The sequence below is a fragment of the Perissodus microlepis genome, chromosome 22, assembly GCF_051167445.1.
Source record: "Perissodus microlepis isolate ML-2025 ecotype Zambia chromosome 22, ASM5116744v1, whole genome shotgun sequence".
Lineage (NCBI taxonomy): Eukaryota > Metazoa > Chordata > Actinopteri > Cichliformes > Cichlidae > Perissodus > Perissodus microlepis.
In genome coordinates, this window is record NC_140481.1 from 31,352,508 (window position 1) to 31,362,304 (window position 9,797).

The 9,797-nt window shown below is 42.9% G+C and overlaps 2 pseudogenes; both read right to left on the reverse strand.

Moving 5' to 3' along the window:
• Nucleotides 1-4,159: 4,159 nt before the first annotated feature.
• LOC146363548 (Ig kappa chain V region 120 pseudogene) lies at nucleotides 4,160-6,583 on the reverse strand (annotated as a pseudogene).
• A 1,720-nt stretch (nucleotides 6,584-8,303) lies between these two features.
• LOC146363549 (Ig kappa chain V region K-25 pseudogene) lies at nucleotides 8,304-9,287 on the reverse strand (annotated as a pseudogene).
• Nucleotides 9,288-9,797: the final 510 nt, after the last annotated feature.

Genomic DNA, 9,797 nt, shown 5'->3' on the forward strand with positions numbered 1-9,797 from the left:
AGTCAGCGCTGTGCAAATTTATAATGTTGCTGCAAGCCTTGAAATGGTTTGGCAGCGCTTGGAGGAGTCATATGGAGTTCCAGAGGTGATTGAACATGCCCTCTTTAAGAAAATAGAAGACTTTGCAAAAATATCTGCCAAAGACAATAGCAGGCTGAGGGAACTTGGTGACCTCTTACTTGAACTGGAACTCGCCAAAGCAGAAGGGCACTCACCTGGGCTCGCTTTCCTCGACACAGCACGTGGTGTCAATCCTATTGTAGAGAAACTACCACACACATTGCAAGAGAAGTGGATTTCATGTGCATCCAAGTTCAAAACAAACCACAACGTTGCCTTCCCACCTTTCGCTGTCTTTTCCCAGTTTGTACGAGAACAAGCGAGAATCAGGAATGATCCCAGCTTCTTTTTTCTCTCAACAGGCGTAGGGAAAGCTGAACGACCTATAAGGTACAACAGAACACAGATATCAGTAAGAAAGACAGATGTGTCATGTGAACTGGGGGTAAGTGAATTGGATAAGTGGGATGACCCAGACAAGCAGTGTCCTCTCCATAGGAAACCACACCCTCTTAGGAAATGTCGCAGTTTTCGTAGTAAGTCTCTTGAAGAAAGAAAAGCTTACCTAAAGGAGAAGAACATATGCTTTAGATGTTGTGGATCCACCAAGCATCTAGCAAAGAACTGCACAGCCAAAATTACTTGTAAGGAATGTGAAAGCGACAAGCACATCTCGGCTTTGCATCCAGGCCCACCCCCTCACGACTTCAGACTGCCACTAGAGACAGGAAAGCATGGCGGGGAGCCTCAAGCCATGCCAGTGTCAACCTCAGCTAAAGCCATGTGCACTGAAGTCTGTGGAGATTGGCATAGCCCTAGGTCTTGTGCCAAAATCTGTCTAGCTCTGGTTTATCCTTCTGGCAAGAGAGAGAAAGCAATCAAACTATATGCAGTCTTAGATGATCAGAGCAACCGCTGTCTCGCACGATCCATGTTTTTCGACATCTTCGAGGTGGACGGGAACACAGAGACATACACACTCAAGACGTGCTCAGGCATAATGGAAATGAGTGGAAAGCAAGCCAAACACTTCATCATAGAGTCGATTGATGGCAACACCAAGGTACCTCTACCTCCATTGCTGGAATGTGATATGATTCCAGAGGACTGGTCTGAGATACCCTCTCCTGAAGTTGCACAACATTTTCCTCACTTGAAGGACATTGCACACAAAATCCCTCCCATCAATTTAGACGCACAAATCCTTCTGCTCCTAGGAAGGGATGTGTTGAATTTGCATAAAGTGAGAGAACAACACAATGGACCAGCAGATGCTCCATTTGCTCAACGGCTCGACCTTGGCTGGGTAGTCATAGGAGATGTCTGTTTGGGGCGCACACATAAGCCGAGCTCTGCTGTGAGAACCTATAAAACTAACGTGCTGCTCAATGGGAGACCATCATATCTCAGCCCGTGCTTCAACAGTATGAATGCAAAGGAAAAGCTGTTAGCAGTCCAGCAGAGATGCACTACTCAAAGCCACATGGATACTTATCACGGGGTCAAAACAGACAACCTCGGTGATACAGTGTTCATCAAGAGCGAAGACGATGAGAGACCAGGACCTTCACTGGAAGATGAACGTTTCCTCAAGATCATGCAAAGCGAGATGTACCAAGACAACTCTAATAGTTGGGTCGCGCCTCTGCCCTTTGTAACACATAGGCAGCGACTGCCAAACAACCGCCAGCAGGCTCTCAAACGACTGCATACTCTCAAGCGGAGTCTCGACAGGAAGGCAGACATGAGAGATCACTTTGTTAAGTTCATGCAGAAGATGTTTGACAGTCAGCAAGCAGAGTTAGCACCTGCTTTGAAGCCTGAGGAAGAGTGCTGGTATCTTCCATTGTTTGGAGTATACCATCCGCAAAAGCCTGGACAAATATGGGTAGTTTTTGACTCAAGCGCCAAACACGAGGGGGTGTCATTGAATGATGTCCTTTTAAGTGGTCCAGACTTGAACAACACTTTGGTTGGAGTGCTACTGCGGTTTTGAAAAGAGCTTATAGCAATAACTGCAGATGTGGAACAGATGTTCTACTGCTTTACTGTAAGGGAAGATCACCGGAACTACCTACGTTTTCTCTGGTACCGAGACAATGACCTCACAGAAGATGTGACAGAGTTCCGCATGACAGTGCATGTGTTTGGCAATAGCCCCTCACCAGCTGTGGCGATCTATGGGCTGAGAAAAGCAGCTCAAGCAGGAGAGGCAGAGCACGGCAAAGATGCAAGGGAGTTTGTTACCAGAAACTTTTATGTCGACGACGGTCTGACTTCACTCCCTACAGAAACAGAAGCCATCAGTCTTCTTCAAGGAACACAGAAGATGTTAGCTGAGTCCAATTTACGGCTACACAAAATTGCCTCAAACAGTAGCAAGGTAATGGATGCATTTCCAGCTGATGATCTGGCCAAGGACCTGAAAAACCTAGACCTAGGGACAGATCCTCTTCCTGTTCAGCGTAGCCTTGGACTGAGCTGGAGTCTTGAATCAGATTCTTTCACCTTCCAAGTTTCCAAGGAAGAAAGACCCTTCACTAAGCGAGGCATACTCTCTACAGTCAACAGCTTGTATGACCCGTTAGGTTTTATTGCTCCCATCACTGTCCAAAGCAAAGCCCTCATCAGAGAACTTACCACAGAACCATGTGAATGGGATGATCCTCTTCCACCTGCCAAAGAAAGACAATGGAATGCATGGAAAGACTCCCTGTCAGAGGTAGAGCTTCTGCACATACCCAGGCCTTATATTCCGTCTTCTCTGTCCTCCATGCAGCACCAAGAGCTTTGTGTCTTCTCAGATGCCTCGTCAATGGCTATTGCAGCAGTTGCCTACATACGAGCTATTGATAAACAAGGACAGTGCTTCATCGGGTTTGTCATGGGTAAATCCAAGCTAGCACCCAAGCCTGCACATACCATCCCCCGATTGGAGCTGTGTGCTGCAGTTCTTGCTGTAGAGGTGGCAGAGCTCATTTGTCAGGAGATGGACCTTGAGCTGCATGCCGTAAGATATTACACAGACAGCAAAATTGTGCTAGGCTACATCTATAATGCTTCGCGAAGGTTTTACATCTATGTGTCCAACAGAGTCTCCAGAATTAGGAAGTCCACTACATGCACGCAGTGGAATTATGTTGCAACAGAGAACAACCCAGCTGACATCGCAACAAGGCCGATTGCAGCAAGTCTCCTGCACAAAACAAGCTGGTTCACTGGTCCTCAGTTCCTAAAGCAGGCCCAACAACAGGTATCCCCATCAGTGACATTAAGTAAGTTTGACCTTGTTGAACCACAGCACGATGCAGAGATTCACCCAGAAGTCAGCACCCTGACAACTAAGGCTACTGATAGACCTCTCAGTCCACAGAGATTTGAACGGTTCTCCTCATGGAAAATTCTGATAAATGGAATGGCGAAGCTCATCAGCGTGGCAAGATACAGGTCCAGGCTTTCAAAACAAGTCCCTCAAAATCCACAAACACAGGCAAAATTTAGAGTGATCTGGAGTGTTCAACAGTTAGTATTCACGGAAGAAGTGAGACAATTGGAGAGAGGGAAACAAATTTCCGAAGCAAGTCCTCTGTGGAGGTTGAACTCCTTTATCGATCAGGATGGAGTGCTTAGAGTAGGTGGACGGCTCTCTTCAGCTGACCTTCCATATGATGAAAAACACCCAGTCATACTCCCAAAGAGACACCATGTGACAACTTTGTTAGTGAGACATCATCACCAGGAAGTTGCCCACCAAGGTCGCCACTTAACTGAGCGGGCACTTCGCTCAGCCGGTTTGTGGATAACTGGCGCAAGAAAGTTGGTTTCTAGCTTGATCTATGGATGTGTCATATGCCGCAAACTCAGAGGAAAGCCTCAAGAGCAAAAGATGTCTGACTTGCCTGAGGATAGGCTTTCCATAGAACCCCCGTTCACCAGAGTTGGTCTAGATGTCTTTGGACCATGGAGTGTAGTGTCATGACGAACAAGAGGAGGCACAGCAGAAAACAAGCGATGGGCAGTGTTGTTTACGTGCCTAGGAACACGAGCAGTGCATATAGAGGTGATTGAATCCATGTCCACCTCAAGCTTTATTAACGCCTTAAGAAGGTTTTTTGCCATACGAGGACCTTCCGAGGTTCTCAGGTCTGACCGTGGAACCAACTTCGTCGGTGCCTGTAGAGAGTTAAGGATCTTTACAGATGACTCAGAGGTCCAAAATTACCTTAGTAATGAAGGCTGCTCATGGACCTTTAATGCACCACACTCATCCCATATGGGAGGCTCATGGGAAAGAATGATTGGTGTTGCTCGTCGGATCTTAGATGCCATGCTGCTGCAGTCTGGGCCTACCCGTCTTTCTCATGAAGTCCTTGTCACCTTGATGGCAGAAGTGATGGCAATTATGAATGCTCGTCCATTGGTTCCGGTGAGTACAGATCCAGAGTCACCGACAGTCTTGACACCAGCAATGCTTCTTACTCAGAAGGCAAATGTTGTGTCTGCTCCCAAAGGGGTGTTTGACTTGAAAGACCCTATACAGGAAACAGTGGCGACATGTCCAATGTCTAGCCGACATCTTTTGGAAACGATGGCGACAAGAATATTTGACAACACTGCAGTCCAGAAAGAAGTGGATCAATGACAAAAGGGACATGCAAGTCGGAGACATTGTCTTACTGAAGGATGACCAAACCAAGCGAAATGAATGGCCTATTGGTCTCATTGTTAAGAACATCCCTAGTCAAGATAATAAAATCAGAAAGGTGGAGGTTAGGGTTGTGAAACAAGGTGCTCCACGGATTTACCTACGTCCAGTTTCTCAGCTCATCCTTCTGTTCCCCAAGGAAACTATAAAGAAAGACTGAAGTATACAGGAAACTAAACAGTAAAGTAAAAGAAGTAGTGGTATAAAATAATTTATACCAGGCGGGGAGTGTGTTGGTATAACTTTAATGTGGTAATATGCTTTTGTTTGTATGATTTGGCACCCTCTTGTGGCCACAGTTGGTACTTGGGAAGTTGTTATGCCCAGCTAGTTTGCTACAAGTGCTCAGTGGAGGTGAAACCTTTGCCCACGCATGCCTGTAAGTTTTCATTACATACTATAACCTTAACTATCTGATTTGTGATGCATGTGTAATGTGCATATACTGAGTTACTATTTCAGCTGTGTGGTCATTACTCATTTGTAAAGCTACTTGTGTGCTAGCGACTGTATATTAGCATGTGTTTGCTAACTTGCTATGATCAATAATGCTAGTTAACTGAAGGTGATGTTTATGTTTAATTTAGGCAACCTTAAGATTTATGTTTTTTGCTGGTTGTCATGAAAACTAAGTTTAAATTAGTACATTATGTATGTTCAGTGAATGAGAAGGGAATTATCTGTTTTGTGTTTATTTAGTTTTACAAAAAGAAAAGAGAAAGGAGAGAAATGAAAATGGATAAGGGATACCATGTATAAGAAGCCTCAGTAACATGGCCTGTAAACTGGAGATGCAGATCGAAGTAAAGAAGAATCTCAGTTCAAAGCATTCTCTTCTTCTCATTCTGTTCACTGTCTGTCAAACTGGATAAGCTAAATCACGCCCACATCTAGTGAGGACAGAACAATATGTTTACACTTAAATTCACAGGTGTGTTGTTTTTATTTTGAGCCTCACTGATCAGGAACATTTTCAGATTTTTGGATTCAGATTATTTTATCTTGATATAGATTCAGTGGATTTGTTCCACTTCTAAGGTCAAAGGTCATGAACAAGACTTATCCTGGTATCTGTTAATGGCCCACGTTTGTTCTTTAGTTAAATATATATTTGAAAGTTGAACACAACATGCATGCGATAGCAGTAGGACACAAATTTGTGATGAATCACTTTATTTTGTGTGTGTGTGTGTGTGTGTGTGTGTGTGCGTGTGTGTGTGTGTGTGTCCTCAGTGAACTGTATCAGTCTCTGCAGTATCTTCCAGCTGCAGCAGTCAGTTCAGTTTCTGTTCAGTCTGACTGAGGGAGGTTTTTGTACGACTGTTTTTCACTGTGTGAACACACGCTGACTGTAAGGATAGTGAAAACTCTTACAGTAATAAACTGCTGCATCTTCAGCCTGGACTCCACTGATGGTCAGAGTGAAGTCAGAGTTTGATCCACTGCCTGTAAAACGAGCTGGAATCCCTGAATATTGAGTGCTAGCAAAGTAAACGAGCAGTTTAGGAACTCCTCCATCTTTCTGTTGGTACCAGGCTAAAAGATGGTTGTTGTTCCAAACACCAACATTCTGACTGGTCCTACACTTGATGTTCACAGATCCTCCCACAGCAGAGCTCACTGCTCCAGGCTGAGTCACTGTGATCTGTCCTCTGGACTCTGAGGATACAGAGACAAAAACATAAAGCAGCTTCATGGTTTTGTGGGCTTCATTTCAGAGGGACAGATGTTGATAGAGGAGAGGAGTTTGCTTCTCTGGACTTTACCTGTGAAGCAGCAGCAGAGGAGAGTCCAGATGAGGACGCAGATCAAAGTCATGTTTTTGATGAGGAGGATTTCTGTGGCTTCTGTTGTGATGAAGGACAGCTGTCAGTCATCCAGTGTTCAACTCTCAGGACTATAAACTCTCCCAGAGCACTGGAGCATGGTGCTGCTGATGCAAAGTGCCTCTCTATGGAAATCATCTGACTGACTTCAACAGGATTACATCACAAGCAGTCATCACAATGTGAATTCACAGGTGTCATTTCGATCAGTCAACATGGTTTGAGAGACATTTGTAAAAACATCTAAATGATATGATTCACATTTATTCAGAAAAGTATATTTTAACATCCCCTGGTCTAGTTTTGTTTTGGTTGCTGTGGCTCTAAGTCAGCACAGACTTGGATCAGTCTAATAATGCTGTTTCGTAATGGATCAATCAAATTAACATTTTACTGAAATTCAAAGTAAGTTCTCTAAATTTGGTCCTGTATTGGAGCAGATAACATGTGGACGTCTTTGCCACAAGGATACTCCTGTTTTTAATTATTTTTTTCAGAGGCTCAAAAATAACTGAGCAATTGTCTTCAAGCCATTTCATCAACAGATAAAGCCTGTCCCGTCATTTTTCTAAGACAAATTAAACAGATGAGTTGATTTCAAATTATCTGATTGCAGTTATTGGTTGTTAATTAGATCCCTGCATATGAGGTCAAATGAACTATCAAAATCAACAACCTGGTTCATTTTTAAAAGGAATGATTGTGTTGGCCAGCACAACACAAATAAGGCCTAAAAGACCACAGAAGAAATCTGAAACGAATGAGGACAGAATTCATAGTTTAAGGAAAAAACCTCTACCACAGATTAATTTTGAGTACTTTACACGTCATATTCATTAGTCTAAAATACTCTCTAAGGGGGAAATGGACTGGTTTTTCTATAGTGCTTTACTGCTCATTCACCCATAAAGAAATACAAGAACATTTTTGTATGCTTTTCCTACTGCAATGCTTTCTATACAACATTCAAACACATTTAGACTGAGATGGATGCATTGGATGGATGCTTCTGAGCTACAGTAGCCCCAGGTGGCTGTATCATAGTCAAAGTCTACCACCAAGAGATCAAGAGTCATCTTCATGAAAGGAAACTCTTGCCAGTTACAAACTGCTGGTTACACTCAAGAACTGGAAGACTGGATTAGACTTTGCCAGAAAAACACAGAAAAATCAGGAACAGTTCCAAGATGAAGTTTTATCAGCATAATTGGAAAAGAAAATGATGAAGAAGGAAAACTGATCTGAAGCATATCACATCATCTGTCAAAGATGTTGGAGCCAATGTTACTCATTGGAGCAGTTGGAAAGTCATTGGACAGCACTTCACAGTGCAAATAGATAATGACCCAAAGAACACTGACAACCCAAGACTTTCTCAGGTGAAGAAATGGTCAAGTCACCTTTTTTTGGTCTCCTATTATTAAATAGCCACAAGGCTCAAAATGTGGTTTAGTGTCAGGGATACAGTTAATTTAAGATTTAAGCTAGGTGTTAGAGTTCAGGATTCATTTTTAAGGTTAGGGTAAGAGGCTGGGGAAAGCATTATGTCAACTAGATGTCCTCACTAAGGTATAAAAAGCATTTATTTGTGTGTGTGTGTGTGTGTGTGTGTCCTCAGTGAACTGTATCAGTCTCTGCAGTATCTTCCAGCTGCAGCACTCAGTTCAGTTTCTGTTCAGTCTGACTGAGGGAGGTTTTTGTACGACTGTTTTTCACTGTGTGAACACATCCTGACTGTTAGGATAGTGAAAACTCTGACAGTAATAAACTGCTGCATCTTCAGCCTGGACTCCACTGATGGTCAGAGTGAAGTCAGAGTTTGATCCACTGCCTGTAAAACGAGCTGGAATCCCTGATATTCGCTCATAGGCACGCTTAATGAGCAGTTTGGGAACGTCTCCATCACCCTGTTGGTACCAGGCTAAAATATGGTAGTTGCTATGAACATAAACATTCTGACTGGTCCTACACTTGATGCTCACAGTTCCTCCCACAGCAGAGCTCACTGCTCCAGGCTGAGTCACTGTGATCTGTCCTCTGGACTCTGAGGATACAGAGACAAAAACATAAAGCAGCTTCATGGTTTTGTGGGCTTCATTTCAGAGGGACAGATGTTGATAGAGGAGAGGAGTTTGATTCTCTGGACTTTACCTGTGAAGCAGCAGCAGAGGAGAGTCCAGATGAGGACGCAGATCAAAGTCATGTTTTTGATGAGGAGGATTTCTGTGGCTTCTGTTGTGATGAAGGACAGCTGTCAGTCATCCAGTGTTCAACTCTCAGGACTATAAACTCTCCCAGAGCACTGGAGCATGGTGCTGCTGATGCAAAGTGCCTCTCTATGGAAATGCTCTGAATCAAGGACTTGTAATTATTTGTTTTATGCACTGTTTGGCTTTCATAATTATCAGCATCTGAAATGAAAAGGTTTAGCTTTTCAGTACAAATAAACAGAATAGAGCCCTATCATGACTGTGAAAACAGATCCTTGAACATATTTAATCAAAAAACGTAATAATTCTTGGTCGGTGATGCATTTTTCAGGTACAAAGAAGATTTTGTTATCATTTTTAATGAATTTGCAAAGGACCCTTGAATTCTTTTGCATTTAAAAGTGGAGTAGAACTAAACACAAAATAACCTTTAATTCTTCATCAGATGATGGTTTAAACCAGGGGTCTCTAACCTGGGGGCCACATCAGCCCTACTTGTGGCCAGTATATTGACATTAAGAAATAAAGTGCAATGTGGCCCTTCAAGTTGCCTTTTTTGTTAGGGAGGGTTTTTTTGTTGTTCAGTGAAATGTTAAAATAAGTTCTTTAAAAGGCAAAAAATGATTTAACCTCCTAAGACCCAAACTCTTCCATGGCATGGATTTTTTGTTTCTCTTTGCTATTTGGGCTGAGTGGGACCTGATGAATGTAAAAACAAAGAATTACCAGATTTTTTTTTAACCTGATTTTTGTTTCTGAGAAAAATGAGATCCACATATGAGGGCATTCGATTTAAATTTCAATACAACAGTGGCAGTATAATGTCCTCATGGGTGGATATCACGCCCTTGTAGAGCAAAATTTTGTATTTTGGTCTAGACAACCCAAATGATGATGTTCAGTTCAATTCAATTCAATTCAATTTTATTTATATAACGCCAAATCACAACAAAAGTCGCCTCAAGGCGCTTCATAGATACAGAGAAAAACCCAACA